Source organism: Capricornis sumatraensis, chromosome 3 (assembly GCF_032405125.1).
Source record: "Capricornis sumatraensis isolate serow.1 chromosome 3, serow.2, whole genome shotgun sequence".
NCBI classification, from domain to species: domain Eukaryota; kingdom Metazoa; phylum Chordata; class Mammalia; order Artiodactyla; family Bovidae; genus Capricornis; species Capricornis sumatraensis.
Window position 1 is genome coordinate 54,677,017 of NC_091071.1, and position 19,498 is coordinate 54,696,514.

At 36.9% G+C, this 19,498-nt stretch overlaps 1 pseudogene; it reads left to right on the forward strand.

The window, feature by feature from the left end:
• The first annotated feature begins 3,610 nt into the window (after positions 1-3,610).
• Positions 3,611-4,434, forward strand: LOC138075437 (translation initiation factor IF-3, mitochondrial pseudogene; annotated as a pseudogene).
• The last annotated feature ends 15,064 nt before the right edge of the window (positions 4,435-19,498 follow it).

Consider the following 19,498-nt stretch of genomic DNA (forward strand, 5'->3'; position numbering starts at 1 on the left):
TACTCAATAAATAAATTGTTCCATAAATGTGACAATTGGGTGTGTCACATTTATACTCAGTCTTTAGATATTAGATTGAACAATTTCTATAATGCTGGCTTTTTTGAAAGAGTTCTCAAAGGCCTCTGTTTCTTGGCTTCTGGTTTTAATTTTAAAACAAAAATGAAAAGGTACTCCATGTGCAAATACCCTATTGTCTTTGAAGCATTTGATCATTGATTTAATGAAATCATATATATTTATTAAATGCCTATGGTGTGTTTTCAAGTTGCTGTGGCCTCTGGTTTAGAGAAGAGGAAGAGTTTTTGTTCTTAAGAGTGTGTTTTTTTCTTCACTTAGAGGAGAAATGAAAAATTGAGATGTAAACATAAATACTAATGAAAAACTTTAAATGATGAGGGTCAAATTACTTGTTCTCACAAGAAATTAGGTTTGTGTATATACAAAGGAATTGTTTCCAGTTAATATAATTAAGAAATTTACATATGATTGGGATTTAAGTTAAAAAAATTCAAGGTTGTAATTTTTATAGTTTTAAAGTAGAGGGAATGGGAGTGGTGGAATAAGAAGTAGTAAAGAATGTTGGAAGTATATGGTAGAGGTTACTAGTTAGGTAATCAATTGTATTATACTAATCACACAAAGCAACACTGCAAAAATAATGTAGGATTTAAAAAGAAAAGCAAAAGAAAAAATAACTTGGCCTTGCATCCCTTCTCAAGCAAATGATCTATTTTCATTTTTTTATGTTCTCACTGAAGATTTTTGAACAGTGAAATGACATGATGAAAAGTGTGTTGTAGGCCTTTTAGGAAGATTAATCTATCAATAGTAAGCAAGATGGAGAGTGAAGAGAAGTGCCTGAAACCTCGAGACCAATTATAATTCTATTGAAGTAATCCAGGTGAGAAGTGATAAGGGCCTGAACAGAAATGGAAAGAAATGGGAAGTTGTAAGAGGTATTGAAATGGAAAAATCACTGATTGGATATGGGACATTAGAAAAAGGCAATCTTTAGAGACGACTGGAGCCTGAGTTAACAGCAATAGTTTCAGAGATAGAAAGCAGAAGTAGAATGATGAGAGTAGGTATCATGCAACATATTATATTTGAAAAAATATGGTCACACAGAAATGATGCTAATATATTTAAAGATGGACAATTGGAATACATATGCATATTTCTAATTGTAATGTCTTTTCCATATTCCGATCCTTCTTAATCATGTAAAAGGGACAGTTGAAGTGAAATCAGCATGATGGTGATGTGAATCAATGCTTTTTTAAATCTAGCCTTTGATTTACAACTAATCAGACAACTATAACCAAAAAAAAAAAGTACTTCTGCAAAGAGTACCAGGCACCTGAGAGATTCATTCATCTATGCACCCAAAAGTGGGTGGAATGGATCACGGAGAAGGTGACGGAGCAAGGAGAGTTGCAGAGAGGCCAGCAGTGGCTAGGGGCAGTGATGGAAGAGAAGCTGGTTGCTAGTCCAGCTGTGTGCTGGCGCCCTTTTTCTGGTAGAGAAGGGTGGAGGATGAAGGCAATGAATGGGGGCCCACTTGGCCACGTGTGTACAGCAGGAGGGAGTAGGTGCTTCCTGAGGAGAGACTGCACTGTCTACAGGGAAGGAAAAGAAAGGGAAATAGCTAGACAGAGAGAATAGAAGCAAAACATCTCCTGTTGTCTGCCTAGAAAGGCAAGAGGACTGTCCACTGGCTTCTGAGACCTCCAGCTAGAGGATCTTCCTACCAAGTTGTGGGCACACCCGAAGTCTCCAGTGTTAAGTACACACTTCACCCTGCTCTGGCACCATCTTTTTCTTTTTTTAATCCATAACTCCCAACATTACCAGAAATCAGCTCCAATAAGAAAAACTAAAATTTTGTTCTCTATCTAGAAAGCAAAAGATAGACTCCGCACTATGGAAGGCAAAGGGGTCTCACCCCAGAGCCTGTTTGCAGGCTGCTTCTGCCAAACCTTATCAATCAGTGGTCTGATATAGGACAGTCAGGGTTGTTGCTGAAGAGCCCCGGAAAAAGCAGTTATGACAGAAGCAGGAGCTGTAGGAGAGGAACCATGACCACAGGAGATGGGCTCTGGGGACATCTGTCAGTCGGTCTTCCGGTACTCATAGGATGTGGAGTTTTTCAGTGATTCCGTCTCAAGTATTAGCTGGCATTCAGGACTGGAAAAGGTCAGTTTTCATTCCAATCCCAAAGAAAGGCAATGCCAAAGAATGCTCAAACTACTGCACAATTGCACTCATCTCACAAGCTAGTAAAGTAATGCTCAAAATTCTCCAAGCCAGGCTTCAGCAATACGTGAACCATGAACTTCCAGATGTTCAAGCTGGTTTTAGAAAAGGCAGAGGAAAGAGAGATCAAATTGCCAACATCCACTGGATCATCAAAAAAGCAAGAGAGTTCCAGAAAAACATCTATTTCTGCTTTATTGACTATGCCAAAGTTTTTGACTGTGTGGATCACAATAAACTGTCAAAAATTCTGAGACAGATGGGAATACCAGACCACCTGATCTGCCTCTTGAGAAACCTATATGCAGGTCAGAAAGCAACAGTTAGAACTGCACATGGAACAACAGACTGGTTCCAAATAGGAAAAAGGAGTACGTCAAGGCTGTATATTGTCACCCTGTTTATTTAACTTATATGCAAAGTACATCATGAGAAACGCTGGGCTGGAAAAAGCACAAGCTTGAATCAAGATTGCCGGGAGAAATATCAATAACCTCAGACATGCAGATGACACCACCCTTATGGCAGAAAGTGAAGAGGAACTCAAATGCCTCTTGATGAAAGTGAACGAGGAGAGTGAAAATGTTGGCTTAAAGCTCAACATTCAGAAAATGAAGATCATGGCATCTGGTCCCATCACTTCATGGGAAATAGATGGGGAAGCAGTGGAAACATTGTCAGACTTTATTTTTTTGGGCTCCAAAATCACTGGAGATGGTGATTGCAGCCATGAAATTAAAAGACACTTACTCCTTGGAAGGAAAGTTATGACCAACCTAGATAGCAGAGATATTAAAAAGCAGAGATATTATTTTGCCTACAAAGGTGCATCTAGTAAAGGCTAAGGTTTTTCCAGTGGTCATGTATGGATGTGAGAGTTGGACTATGAAGAAGGCTGAGCACCGAAGAATTGATGCTTTTGAACTGTGGTGTTGGAGAAGCCTCTTAAGAGTCCCTTGGACTGCAAGGAGATCCAACCAGTCCATTCTAAAAGTGATCAGTCCTTGGTGTTCATTGGAAGGTCTGATGCGGAAGCTGAAACTCCAGCTTCATGGAGAGAGTTTGGCCGCTTCATGCAAAGAGTTTGCTCATTGGAAAAGACCCTGATGCTGAGGGGAGGGGATAGGGGGCAGGAGGAGAAGGGGACGACAGAGGATGAGATGGCTGGATGGCATCACCGACTCAACGGACATGAGTTTGAGTGAACTCCGGGTGTTGGTGATGGACAGGGAGGCTTGGCATGCTGCGATTCATGGGGTCACAAAGAGTCTGACATGGCTGAGCGACTGAACTGAACTGAACTCCAGTAAATGCCATCCACTGAGCATGATTACAGTTCTTCCTAAAAAGGATGGCTGCTTTTTTCCTGAAGAAGTTCACATTACAAGCCAGAAAGAATAACTCCATTAGAAGATATTTGGGTAACTACATCCTACAGAAGCCCGTGCCCGTACAGCGGTCCCCAGTGTCAGCCTGCCTCATTCACCAAAAAGCTTTTAGTACTGAAGACACCCAGGACGAGGGAAGGGGAGGAAAAAAAAAAAAAGGATGAGATGTCTGTCAGTAACGTTGGGAAAAAAAAAAATCAACAAGTGTTATCATTCATATGCTGGAGGAGCAGGCCAATGACCACATGCACAGAGCTAACGCGATCAGGCTCAGGGCTGCCGAACGGGACCTATGGCTGGTGAAGAGGGACCTAAGTGTGGAACCTGCCCAGTATCAGCTCCTGACCTGCTCACAGATCCACCAGGTGCGGCTGTGGCTCAGAAAGACGGAGAGGGCTGAACTCAAGCTGGAACCCACCCTGACAAAGGAACTGACTTTTTCTTCAAAAGTTGGACAACATGATTGGGATACAAAGAGTAAACAGATTCAGCAGTGGATCAAAAAGAAGTACAAAGTTCAGATTACAATAAAGTAAGGGAAGAATGCAGGCAAGCCTGAAAAAAAAAAAATGCAGGAAACAATAGAATCCTCCAGAAGATGTCTGGAACAGTGACCTTCTCATCCAGGCCTTAGCCCATTACAGGTGACAAGGCTGTGATGTGTGTTCTTGGTCTCTTGAGCAAACGGGAGGAGAATGCATGGAGAGTAGCTCAGGGTACCCAGAGAGGAGACACTGTGAGCAGGGAAAATGGGAAGGATGTAGCATCTGATGTCCTGCACCAGTGATTTTTAATGAAAAACATGCTTCTGAGAGATGGAAAAAAGAAAAGAAAAAGGCTCCTAACTATGACTCTATTGAGCTATTATAATTGAAGTGACCCAAGCCTTGCTTAAGTAAGAAAGGTGTTCACTATGTCAAATGCAGTGGCAGAGACACTTCTCATCAAACACTATGAAAAATCACAGTATTATGGTATCACATAAAGAAAATGGCAGTTTTCCAACAATCAAACCCAAAGACATGGACCATTATGATCTATATAAGGAATTTCAAAAAGCTGTTATGAAGAAATCCAACAAATTAAAGAAAATTCAGAAGGGAAGTTCAATGACCTCAGAAATAAAAACTAACAGAGGAGTACTTTACTAAAGAGACTGAAATTCTAAAAAAGAAACAAGTAGAAATTCTGGAGCTGAAGTACTTAATAAATAAGGTAAAGAATGCCTTAGAAAGCTTTGGAAATAGAACAGATCATATGGAAGACAGAATTAGCAAACTCAAGGGAAAAAATATAGAAATAATTTTGAGAAGGAAAGAAAAGTAAGATTTTTTAAAAGTGAAGAAACTATGTGAGAACTGACTCCATTAGAAAAGTCAACACAAGAACAATGTGTTTCTTAGAAGCAGAAGAAAGGGAGAAGGGAGCAGAGGGTATATTTAAAAAATGATAGTTGAGAACTTCCTAAACCTGGAAAGAACTTGGTATACAAGTCTATGAAATCATACAACACCTTATTATCTCAATGCAGAAAGATCTTCAAGATACATTATATTGAAATTATCAAAAGTTAACAATACAGGAAAATTTTTAAAACCAACAAGGGAAAAAAAGACCATCACTTATAAAGGTACCCCCCTTTAGGCTATCAAGAGATTTCTTAGTAGAAACTCTACAGGCTAGGAGATAGTAGAATGGCATATTCAAAATATTGAACCATAAAAATTGCCAGCCAAGGACATTCTATCCAGCAAAGTTACCATTCAAATATGAAGGATAAACTAAGGCTTTCCCAGATAAACAAAACAGAGAGTTCACTACCACTAGACCTACCTTACAAAAAAATTGAAAAGAACTCTTTAAGCTGAAACAAAAAGACTAAAGTACACAGTACTCTAATCTATAGGGACAGATATAAAGGTAGGATGGCAGAATGAAATTAGGCCAACTAGGAAGCTGTTTCAGTAGTCCTGGCAAGGGATGTTGCAAGGTAACTTGAATTAGAATTATACATGTGGAAATGGTGAGTATTGGTTGGATCTGGCCAACATTTAGAAGCTAGAGCAGATCTGATTTGATAATGATTAAGGTATGAGGTGTGAGAACAAGAAAAATTTAAAAAATGATGTTTTATCGGCTTAAACAACTAAGAATGTTGGTACCATTTACTAAGATGAGTAAAACAGAGGAAAATGCAGGAAATTATTTTTGTTTGTTTGTTTGTTTTAATGTGTTAATCCTGGTTTTAATCTGGGACATCCACGTGGTGATGTTGTCTAGAGAGCTGGACACAAGAGGCTTAACTAAGAGTGAAGTTTTGCACATATAAGTTTGCTCTTCATCCAAAACAGGGAAATAAGGAGAAATCTGCTATGAACATTAAGAATAATCACTGAGATATGAAGATCTGGAGAAGGTGAGGAATGAGAGAGAATGTTTCAAGAAAAGCTTCTTTGGTTTGGTTTCGGTTCAGTCGCTCAGTCGTGTCCGACTCTTTGCAACCCCATGAATTGCAGCACACCAGGCCTCCTTGTTCATCACCAACTCCCGGACTTCACTCAGATTCACGTCCATCGAGTCCGTGATGCCATCCAGCCATCTCATCCTCTGTCGTCCCCTTCTCCTCCTGCCCCCAATCCCTCCCAGCATCAGGGTCTTTTCCAGTGAGTCAACTCTTCGCATGAGGTGGCCAAAGTACTGGAGTTTCAGCTTTAGCATCATTCCTTCCAAAGAAATCCCAGGGCTTATCTCCTTCAGAATGGACTGGTTGGATCTCCTTGCAATCCAAGGGACTCTCAAGAGTCTTCTCCAACACCACAGTTCAAAAGCATCAATTCTTCGGTGCTCTGCCTTCTTTACAGTCCAACTCTCACAACCATACATGACTACTGGAAAAACCTTCAGCTGTGTCTAATTCTGGTGAGTAGAGTAAGATGTGTTCACTGGATTAGATAGGGGAGATTTGCACTGGTTGTAATAAAAGTAAACAGGATCATTGTTTAGTTGGTTAATCAACCCTAAGTATCTTTTTCTTTGAATTCATTTTTTTCGGCAAGGCTCAAGGTGTTTTCATGTGGAGGAATGGTACTCTTATACGAAGTAGAGTCCCAGACAATGGAGGGTGGCATTAGAACAGGCAGCTCTGGAGAGGGTATTTATAAATATAGGTCTTTATAAGGAGGTTTTTGATTATTACTTCAATTTTGTTAGTCATTATTAATCTCTAGATTTTCTAATTCTTCATGATTCAGTCCTGGTAGGTTGTATGTTTCTAGAAATTTTTTTCTAATTTGTGCAGTTCTTGTAATTGTTCACAGTAGCTTCTTATATCTTTTGTATTTCTGTTGTAATAATTACAATGTATCCTCTTTCATTTTTAATTTTATGTGAGTCTTCTCTCTTTTCTCTTGGTTAATCTAGTTAAAGATTGGTCAATTTTGTTTACCTTTTCTAAAAATAAACTCAGTTTCATTAATTTTTTTCTATTATTTTTCTAGTCTCTATCATCTATTTCTGATCTAATCTTTATTTTTTTTCTCTCATCTAACAGGCATAGTTTGTTCTTTTTCTAATGATTTGAGGCTGTAAAGGTAGTTTGTTTATTTTAGCTCTCTCTTTCTTTTTTTAAATATAGTATTTATTTCTATAAACTTCCCGCTTAGAATGGCTTTTGCTGCATCCCATCTGTTTTAGTGTGTTTTCCTTTATATTTGTCTCAAGATACTTTGTAATTTCATTTTTGATCTTCTTTGACTCGGTTGTTCAGTAGCATGTTGTTTAATTTCTACTTATTTGTGAATTTTCCAGCTTTCTTCCTGTTGGTGGTGGTTAGTGTTTTAATCCCTAAGTCATGCCTGACTCCATGCAACCCCATGAACTGTAGTCTGCCAAGTTCCTCTGTCCATGGGATTCTCTAGGTGAGAATACTGGAGTGGGTTGCCATTTTGATTTCTAATTTCGTACCATTGTGGTTAGATAAAAACTTGACTTGATTTCAATAATTACTTTAAAAACTTTTTCATAGTTGTTCTAAGTACTAGGTTTATGATGGCAAGCAAGAGTGAGAAGGTGCTTGACCTAAATGAAGAAAAATAAACAAAAAATTTTAACTTGTGATATTTTTCAGAGAATTATGAAGTAGGGAAGAAATAATAGAAGATGGAAGATGGGTTAATTAGGAAATTTTCTGAGAATTTAACATTAAAAATGAAGGATGAGAAGTTTGATTTACAGAGGTCAGAAGGAGGAAGAAGAAATGAGAAAAAGCATCCTTAGGGACAGAAAGTTCCAGGTACAAGGGCCTCAGGTGAGAAAATGGATTTCCTTTCATTATTATTATTATTAGCATGATCTTTATAATTTAGCCATAGTGCTTTTTGGGGTTAAACAATAAAATCAGGGATATTAATGCCTTATTAATATGCAATAAGTAGTATATATTTATAATATTTTTAAAACAAAAATACTTGAAATATTCTGTTTCTTAATATAAATTGTAACTGAGAATTGATATCTTCAGTTCCATTTCTCTGTTTTTAACTTGCTGGTTTTGCAAAAAGGTGAGAAAGGCCATTTAATTGGCATATTTTTTACTTTAGGCAAAGAATTTTATTTTAGCTAAAGGATGTGCATTGAAAAATTTTCATCATTAGTTTCAGCGTGAAAATGTCTAAAAAGATAGAAGCTGTACAATGTTTAGTTTTTTTTTCCCCTCTAACTTAGGGGTTTGTATATAGATAGCACCATATAACCTAAAAAAAAAAAAAAAAGAATACAATTTTTAAAATGTTTTATGTTTTTTATACAAACCAAGGTGAAATTATATTAAGCCATTGACCTCTTGATCTTGACCTTGCATTGACTATTTAAAGGAAATAAAAATAGAGACATTCATTGCTAAGAATAAATTTCTTACCTTAAATTGAGAGAAAATAAAAGCCCTGACAACCTTGACAGAGAGTCAGAAGTTTCCATCTTTGGAGTAAACAGGTTTCCACACATTCAAGTGCAAAAAATGCTAAAATCTTAAGGGGCAGAAAGAATGTTACAGACAGCCTTACTGTACCTACTGAGGTTAAATCATTTATTATTTCAGGTCTTTTCAATCTATCTCCTTGATCTAGTAGTTTCAATCTATCTCCATGATCTAGTATGTTAGGACTGCTAATGTTTTATCACTCTTAAGCTGTTAAGTTATCACCTTTACATTTGGATATACATGAAATTGTTTCTTGTGGGAAAGCATCTTATTGATCAGTGTTTGAACATTCAACCTTGATAAGGAAGTTATATGAACTTGTTGCTAAACTAGTTATCTTTCTCAGTGAGTTATCACGTTGTTTGCCCAGCAGTTAAGCTGATTTAAAGTAGATTGGAGGACTGGGAGATATCACAGATGCCTCACATTCCTTACCCTCTCATATGCCACTCCAACCTCTCATCATCTTTAAAATTTAGTTTATTGTTGTAAGAACACTTAATGTGAGATCTACTCTCTTTGTAAATATTTAAGTTGGAAATAATTTATTGTTGACCATACCTATAATATTGTACAGTAGATCTCTAGAGTTTATTCATCTTGCTCAGCTGTAACTTTATGCCTATTTCCATCATCATCTTTTGATGGGCTTTTAAAAATAGCTCCCTTTCAGAGACACATGCACCCCAATGTTCATCGCAGCACTGTTTATAATAGCCAGGACATGGAAGCAACCTAGATGTCCATCAGCAGATGAATGGATAAGAAAGCTGTGGTACATATACACAATGGAATATTACTCAGCCATTAAAAAGAATGCATTTGAATCAGTTCTAATGAGGTGGATGAAACTGGAGCCTATTATACAGAGTGAAGTAAGCTAGAAAGAAAAGCACCAATACAGTATACTAACGCATATATATGGAATTTAGAAAGATGGTAACAATAACCCTGTATGTGAGACAGCAAAAGAGGCACAGATGTCAAGAACAGTCTTTTAGACTCTGTGGGAGAGGGAGAGGGTGGGATGATTTGGGAGAATGGCATTGAAACATGTATACTATCATATATGAAATGAATCGCCAGTCCAGGTTTGATGCATGATACTGGATGCTTGGGGCTGATGCACTGGGATGACCCAGAGGGATGGTATAGGGAGGGAGTGGGGAGGGGGGTTCAGGATGGGGAACACGTGTATACCTGTGGCAGGTTCATGTTGATGTATGGCAAAACCAATGCAATATTATAAAGTAATTAACCTCCAATTAAATAAATTTATATTAAAAATAAAATAAAATAAAAATAGCTCTCTGTCTTCCAGCCTACAGATTCATTTTCTAACAGTCACCATCTCACAAGCTATTGAAGACTTGAAGGAGATTTCCAAAACATATCTATGACCACTTCACTTTTCAGTTGAAAATCCTTCAGTCATTTCCTTTCACCTTTTGGATTCGATAAGCAAAGATTCCTGTCTGCTTTTCCCAACTTATTGTCTGACTCTGTCAAGCAGTAGAATACAGTGTTTCAATATTCCCCCATCCATATATTCCATAAAGCAAGAATTAGTTGAAAATTTCTCAATAAGTGACTTTAATCAAATTAAACTACCAACCAAAAGAGAGTAGATCTTATTAATGGATTATCTCATGCCTACATCAACAATTTTGTGAAAATGTTCTCAATTTGAGGCAGGAAACATGCATTGGAGTCCTAGATAATACAGCCCTACAAACCAGAAGTGTGCAGGATGCCATGGTTATTAGTATTGTGTGGTAATCTATAGTTTGTAGAGGTCAGTTGAAAGGCTACCTATTTTACTATCAAGGAAAGAATATGTTCCTTAATATAAGTATTAGGCATCATTTTTAAATGATAGTTCAGTTTCTTTCCTTTCAAACTTAAGCCTTCACATTATGTATTAAATTCAGCTTAGTTCAACAAATGATTATTGATTACCTACTATATTTCAGGCTACTTGAGAATACAGCATTGAATAAGGCATCCAGCACTTTTTTTCAAAAGAGTTCATAGTCAAGTTGGGGAGACCTAAAGGATAACTTTGGCCACCTCATGCGAAGAGTTGACTCGTTGGAAAAGACTCTGATGCTGGGAGGGATTGGGGTCAGGAGGAGAAGAGGACGACAGAGGATGAGATGGCTGGATGACATCACTGATGATTTAAGTAAATGATTTAAGCATATATAGGAAAAAAAAAAATACAACCAAATGAATGCAACTGAGAATGGCTTCAAATAACTTATCAACAACAAGAGACTGGAAAGTGCCAAGTTCTAATGGAAATTGAGTTTGGAGCTATAATTCTGTTTACAGAAAAAAAAAAAGCAGAACATGATATACAATAATGAAGAGCAGCTAAGTATAATATGAAACAAGTAGAGGGAGTCAACAATAAATCAAAATGGATCCACTGAACTTTGATGCTTAGAGCACTTGTCTTTGAGCAGGAAGACTTTAGAATTAAGTGAAATACAATTAAATTTACTTCTAAAGTGCACAATAACCTCAGAATTATAATAACTATATTTTTTGTATACCAAATGCTCATAACAGATCTGTAATAGCAAATGCTTAAAAAATCCCAAATATCCTTCAATAAGTGACTAGTTTAACAAACTATAATGTTACACAGTAGTAAAAAGAAGCACACAAATGACACACATAATAATTTGGATGGTTCGCAAGGGAATTATTCTGAGTGAAAAAAGTCAATATAGAAAGATTATATAACATATAATTCCATTTATACAGCAAACTTTTTAAAAATTGAGGTATAATTGATATATAACATGTAACATATTAATTTCCTATATGGGTTTCCAGGTGGCTTAATGGTAAAGAATCCACTTGCTGATGCAGGGAACATTGGATATATCCCTGGGTCAGGAAGATCCTCTAGAGGAGGAAATGGCAGCCCCATCCAATAGTCTTAAGGAAAATCTCATGGACTGAGGAGCCTGGCAGCTACAGTCCCTGGGGTCTCAAAGAATCAGACACAATGATATATTATAAAATGAAATAATATTTTTATATATTGTAAAATGGTCACCACAATAAGTTAAGTCTAGTTAACATCTATCCATATATATATAACTGAAACCTTTTTTTTTTTTTTCCCTTGTAATGAGGGCTTTTAAGATCTACTCTCTTCAGTTCAGTTCAGTACAGTCACTCAGTTGTGTCTGACTCTTTGCGACCCCATGAATCGCAGCACGCCAGGCCTCCCTGTCCATCAGCAACTCCTGGAGTTTACTCAGACACATGTCCATCGAGTCAGTGATGCCATCCAGCCATCTCATCCTCTGTCGTCCCCTTCTCCTCCTGCCCTCAATCCCTCCCAGCATCAGAGTCTTTTCCAATGAGTCAACTCTTCGCATGAGGTAGCCAAAGTATTGGAATTTCAGCTTCAGCATTAGTCCTTCCAATGAACACCCAGGACTGATTTCCTTTAGAATGGACTAGTTGGATCTCCTTGCAGTCCACGAGACTCTCAAGAGTCTTCTCCAACACCACAGTTCAAAAGCATCAATTCTTCGGTGCTCAGCTTTCTTCACAGTCCAACTCTCACATCCATACATGACCACTAGGAAAACTAAAGCCTTGACTAGATGGACCTTTGTTGGCAAAGTAATGTCTCTCCTTTTTAATATGCTGTCTAGGTTGGTCATAACTTTCCTTCCAAGGAGTACGCATCTTTTAATTTCATGGCTGCAGTCACAATCTGCAGTGATTTTGGAGCCCAAAAAAATAAAGTCTGACACTATTTCCAGTGTTTCCCTATCTATTTCCCATGAAGTGATGGGACCAGATGCCATGATCTTCGTTTTCTGAAGTTGAGCTTTAAGCCAACTTTTTCACTCTCCTCTTTCACTTTCATCAAGAGGCGTTTGAGTTCCTCTTCACTTTCTGCCATAAGGGTGGTGTCATCTGCATATCTGAGGCTATTGATATTTATCCCAGGAATCTTGATTCCAGCTTGTGCTTCTTCCAGCCCAGCATTTCTCATGATGTCCTCTGCATAGAAGTTAAATAAGCAGGGTGACAATATACAGCCTTGACGTACTCCTTTTCCTATTTGGAACCAGTCTGTTGTTCCATGTGCAGTTCTAACTGTTGCTTCCTGACCTGCATATAGGTTACTCAAGAAGCAGGTCAGGTGGTCTGGTATTCCCATCTTTCAGAATTTTCCACAGTTTATTGTGATCTACACAGTCAAAGGTTTTGGCATAGCCAATAAAGCAGAAATAGATATTTTTCTGGAACTCTCTTGCTTTTTCAGTGATGTTGCAAATTGCAAGATCTCATTCTTTTTTACAGCTTCTTTACACATACCTACACACACACACACACACACACACACACACACACACACACACACACATATATATATTTACACACATGGTAAAAATTTCACCTGCCAATGCAAAAGCTGCAGGAGATGCAGGTTCCATCCTTGGATCAGGAAGATTCCCTGGAGAAGGCAATGGCAATCTACATCAGTATTCTTGCCTGGGAAATCTCATGGACAACGGAGCCTAGAAGACTACAGTCCATGGGGTCACAGAAGTGTTGGACATGACTTAGGGACTTGTGTTGCCATTGTCATCTCCAGGGGATCTTCCTGACCCAGGAATCAAACCCTCAATCCCTGTGTTGGCAGGCAGATTCTTTACCACTGAGCTACCAGGGAAGTCCATCTATATATATGTATGTATATATGTGTGTGTGTGTGTGTATGTATATATGTCATTTCAGTCATGTCCTACTCTTTGCAACTCTTGCGACTCTTTGTGACATCATCTTTATCCATTCATTTTTCAATGGACACGAGTTGTTTTCATATCTTGGCTGTTGTAAATGTTGCAGTGTACATGGGGGTGCATATAGCTTTTTGAATTAGGGCTTTGATTTTCTTTGGATAAATATCAAGAAATGGGATTGCTGGATCATATATTAGTTCTATTTTTTATTTTCTTTTGAGGAATCATCATATTATTTTCCACAGTTACTGCACCAATTTACAATCCACCAACAGTGTACCATATAATGGCTGTTTTGTCAACTTTAAAATTATGGAGTTTTTCTATTGCCAACACACAGAAATTTGATAGTTTGGGAACAGAAATTAATCGTATAACAGACAGAAATCTGAATGATGAGAAGTAAGAAGTATGTTTCTGGCTCAGATAGTAAAGAATCTGCCTGCAATGCAGGAGACTTGGGTTCTATCCCAAGGTCGGGAAGATCCCCTGGAGAAGGGAATGGCAACCCACTCCAATATTTTTGCCTGGAGACTTCCACGGACAGAGGAGCCTGGCGGGGTGCAGGCCATGGAGTTTCAAAGAGTCAGACACAACTGGGCAACTAGCACTTTCACTTTCACTCGGTTTTCTAGATCAGCCAGCAGATCACCATGCAGGTAAAAAAGCAAGAGACATAGGTTTAAATGGATTGTTTTATATTATAGACATAAGCACAAGCTACAAATTATAACTAGTATATATCATGAGCTAGGTGGCAAAAAGAAAAATTATGAGGAAAATTATAAATTATTTTTAAGAAGAGGTGTGATAGGAGATAATAAAGAAGAGAGACTGAAAAGTGGCTATTTTTATTTACTTAATCTTTTCCATATGGCTTAACTTTATTCCTCTAAGTAAAAATATTGTTTTAGAAAGAAAGATACTTAGTGCATATAATGAAAGGGAAAATACCAAAATACTACTAGGTGAGCATTTTAGGAATGACTCCCCTTCCCCTTTAGGTTTTATATTTTACCCCCAGTTTTCTATAAACATTACTTTTACAATCTCAAATTCTATAAAATAAATGTCATGTTTAAAGAAGTGATAACATTTGATGTAACACAAAGTATTTTAAATAGACATACACATTATTTTGAAAAATCAGATACACGATTTACAAGACAAGTTGTTTGTGTATGTTGAGTTCCCATGATATAGTTGCAGTGTAACTTGAATGGCTTATTTAGTCTTGTAAGTACTGACTTAAGTCCTGTGCCTCACAGCTAATATGACAATTCCAAAAATTAAGCTGTAGAGAAAAATGCCTTGTTACTACATAGAAAATCACTTGATAGAATTAAATGAGTCACTCAACCATGCTGCACAAATGTATAGCCATTATCTGTGGAGAAATAGAGTTAGCACTGACATTAAATGTACCATTAACCACTACCATATGGTTTTCATTATGTTTGTTGCCATTTGTTATGCCCAATAAGTTGAAAACTTTATTATATATTGATTTACTGCTGTGAATGCCTGAAAGCCCTTGTACTATCAGCACTATCATTGATCAGATATCAATTGTTTTTTATTCTCAGACCACAGAAAATATTAAACTGATTCTGGGTATAGCTGATACATGCTAAAGGACCTGACCCCAATTTTTCTGTCAAAGGCCTTTTAGCTTCAGTTTTAAGAACAATTTTGTTTCTTACAGTATTGTATTCTTCCTGACTAGGATTCCCACTTTTTCATTTATTTGGCTGGAAAACAGGACTAGACCAGTATTTGAGATAACTTGTAGCTTGTAGAGATGTGGCTGCTATTCTTGATGTAAACAATGTCCATAAAAATGACTTAAGAATGTGTTATTTGGAAAATGAGTTGTACAGGTGGGTCATAAATTAAAGTTATTTAAAAAAATATAACAATTAAAAGGAATGAATGCTTTGTCCCACCTTGGACTCTTTACATATCACTTTAATATGCCTCTATATTGTGGGATATAGAATGTCCAAAGAATTACATACTGCAGATGAATTTGAAAGATAATTTTCTGATTATTTTCCTTTATTTCCCTCTCTTTTGAGATACCTTTTTAATTATCTAAGACATAATTGAAAACAAAATGCTGTATCCCAGGTGCAGAAGTCTAAAATAGTATATAAATATTAAAAATTTTAACCATTTTGACATGTCATTTTTGTGTTTAGTCATTAAGCTTGTCCAACTCTTTTGTGACCCCATGAACTGTAGCTCACCAGGCTCTTCTGTCTATGGAATTTCTCAGGCAAGAATACTGAGGTAGGCTGCCATTTTTTTCTCAAAGGGATCTTTCCGACTCGGGAATCAAACTAACGTTTCTTTAAGGCCAAGATGCTGCCAACGTGGAGTTTTGAGAAGATATAGTACTATATTGTATACTGGAAGTTTTTAATAGAGTAGGTTTTAAGAGTTTTCACCACACACACACAAACACAAATGCACGTGCGTGCACACACACACACACACACACATGCAAAAATGGTAACTGTGTAAGATGATGGATGTGTGAGTAAACTTGGTTGTGGTAATAGTTTTACAATGTATACTTATATCAAACCATCACCTTTTCTGTCAGTAATGTGTCATAATAGATTAGCTTGCATTTTCTGAGATTTTTATATAAACAGAAGCATGTAATATATGCTCTTTTTGTCTGACTTCTTTCAGTCAGCAAAATTATTTTGAGACTCATCCATGTCGTTGTGTGTATCAATAATTTGTTTCTTCCTAAATGGAGCAGAATTCCATCTAAAGAAAAGAAAGTTTACATTTTGAAGTAGATGCTATTCAGGCTTTCATGTCTCTGCAGGATGTGTGGAAAGAGAAAATTATGAGCTATCAGTTATAAGTGTGTGGTTAAGTATAGAGGTGGATGATAAATATAAAATGTTGCCTTTTTAGTACTTCGCAAGCTAACTTTAATTATTTTATATATGGGTATTAAGGTATGCATTCATTTTATTTGAAAATAGCATATACAGTATTCATATGAGCTAACTTTAGCCTATCAAGTCTAGCTAACTCATGCTCTCAGCAGATCCTTGCAGTCAACAGTGAATTAATGGGGACTGGGATTGAAAACATTAATGTTGATTTATGTCTCTTGGAGTTTTCTTCTTGTGCAGTCCTTCATAAACGGTTACTTATGCATGAAGTGATGCACATTGAAAGAGGAACAGAAATTTCAGATTGCTCTCATCTATTTTATCAGATTACTATTTTGAACCCCTTCAGTTTTTCTTTTTCTCACTGTCTCTGGGCCACTTTTCTAGCATCAGTTCACAACGCAGAAACTGAATATGTGTGACTCTGGTCAGCTTCAGGCAAACACACATGTCCACGTTCAGCAATTCTTGCCTTCTGCCACTCAGGGTTAATCTTAGTGTAGGAATCTGGAACAGGGAGATAAACACAGAATCATAATGATACTGTTTTCAGTCAACTCTCAAATATTGCAAATATTAACATGTAATTAATGCTGACAGGAAAATATAAAGGAACATGAGATTTGAGTAGATATTTCTTAAACTTTCCATTATGAAATATTTTAGTTTATAAATATACATTTAAGAGAAAATAGAAATATGGCACAGTGGTGAAGAATCCAACTGCCAATGCAGGAGACACAGTTTCGATCCCTGGGTCAGGAAGATCCCCTGGAGGAGGAAAAGGCTTGCCATTCTTTAGCCTGGAGAATTCCATGGACAGAGGAGCCTGGTGGGCTACGCCCATGGGGTCACAAATGTCAAGACACAGCTTAGCGAATAAACAATAACAGCAACAGAAATATTCTTAAGTTTCTAATGTAAACTTTTCATGAATTTGATTATTATATTATACATGTACATATATATTTACATATAAATATGTCAATAATAATTTTAAGGTTATTTGGAAATTTTACCAAGAACTGAAAAAATTCTTTAGAGTTTGGGAAGTTTGTTTTTTTTTGTTGTGTTTTTGTCATTTTCCTTGAGTCCCTTATCTCAAGTATCTGAACAGAATGCTGTATTAGGGGATTGATTGCTTTTCACATATTTAAGGTGAAGGAACTCAGAAGTTTTTACTTTTACTTTTATTGCTTTTAGATAGATGAGGAGTATGAAAAGGTAGTTATCCTCAGTTAATCTTAGGGAATTAAATCTATCTAAGTAAAACCAATTGGAAACGATTTTTTATCTTGGGCTATGGGCCTTTGTTCTGCAATAATGGCAGCCATTTAAAGTAAATTGTCCATTAAAGTACCACTCTGGCTTTTGACAAATTGCATCCAACTGTTTTCTTCCTCCAGGGAAACACAAACCTGAAAACGGTGGTTTTCTATTTTCTGCTTGACATATAGGTTGCCTGAACCAGCGGGCTAAAATGCTTTTAGGTGCTCTGTAAGACAACTCAAAGAGGTTATATATGGTCCAGTAGAGCCCAAGTGAAGATATTGAATACTAGCAACTTATCTTGTGTTATGACAAATAATTGGTCATGCTCTTGTATCATTTATCATTTTAAAAACAGTTCTCACTTTTTAATCATGTACTCTAAGAACAATGGAGCAGAACTGACAAAACCTATAAATCCTATTTTTGGCTAAAAAAGCATCAAACCATACAAAAATAATTCAAATGACTGGTAAGGTAAAATTGAACACACTGCTCTCGTAGGCAGACACCATCTTACTTTCAGGTGACAAAAGTTCAAGGTGCTAATTATAAATGAGCAAAAATCAATTTTATAGAACTTTCTCTCAAAAAGTAAATAAGCTGCAGTAAAAAAAGATGTGGGCTTCCTAGATGGCACTAGTGGTAAAGAATCCACCTTCCAATGTGGGAGATAGACACGGGGGGTTCAATCCTGGGTTGGGAAGAGCCCCTGGAGGAGGGCATGGCAACCCAACTTTACTATTCTTGCCTAAAGAATCCCATGGACAGAGGATCCTGGCAGGCTACAGCCTATAGGGTCAGAAAGAATTGGGCATGAATGAAGTGACTTAGCACACACACAGCTAAAGATTCAAAGAAACTATACAACTGTGGTTTAGATGTTAATGGAATGAAGTATTCTACTGTCTTTTAAGCTTAGATTATTTTAGCTATGAAAAAACAATAACTGAAGTGATTTTAGAAGTAAAAATGGTTATAATTGTCTATCTTTACATAATATAATTAACAAAATAAACATTGCCTGTGTTTCTAAAACAAGTTATTCACTTTAGCTTTGATGATCAATATGTTGTGGTCATATAATTTATGAGTAAAAATCTTTGATTGTGAACTAAAATTTCTTAACTCACAAATATGAAAAAAATGTGAGTTATGCTAAAGTAACTGAAAGTTATTTAATGCTTTGACTTAAGGCACAGTTTTCTAGCCTACAACATTTTGTGGAAATAATAAAATTCATTATCTCAGACTGGATCAATACATTGTCTGGAAAGTTCTGAGTAGTGTCAATTTCCTTGACTTTCATAACTTTGACACTTTGGAAGATGATGCGGTGGTTTAGTTGCTAAGTCATGTCCTACTCTTGGGACCCCATGGACTGTAGCTTGCCAGGCTGGAGGATGATAGGTCTGTTATTTTGTAGAATGTTTCTGAATTTGGGTTTGTCTGAGGTTCCAATTGGTTAGATTGCAGTTATGCACATTTTGGAACAATATCACAGGAATGAGATTATATTCCTGTCAGGAGGCACATTATTTCAATTTGTCTCATTATTCATAGTGTTAACTTTGACTATGTATTTAAATCATGTCTGCAAGGTTTATCCACTGTAAAATTAACTCATCTAACTTTTGTAATGATTAAGAACTTTACGAAAGGGTATTTTTGAGACTGTGTAAACATTCCCATCTTTACTAAACTTTCGAAACTTTCAGTTATTTGTTTAGAATAGTTCAGTTCAGTTCAGTAACTTAGTTGTGTTCGACACTTAGCGACCCCATGAATTGCAGCAGGCCAAGCCTCCCTGTCCATGACCAACTCCTGGAGTTCACCGAAACTCACGTTCATCGAGTTGGTGATGCCATTCAGCCATCTCATCCTCTGTCCCCTTCTCCACCTGTC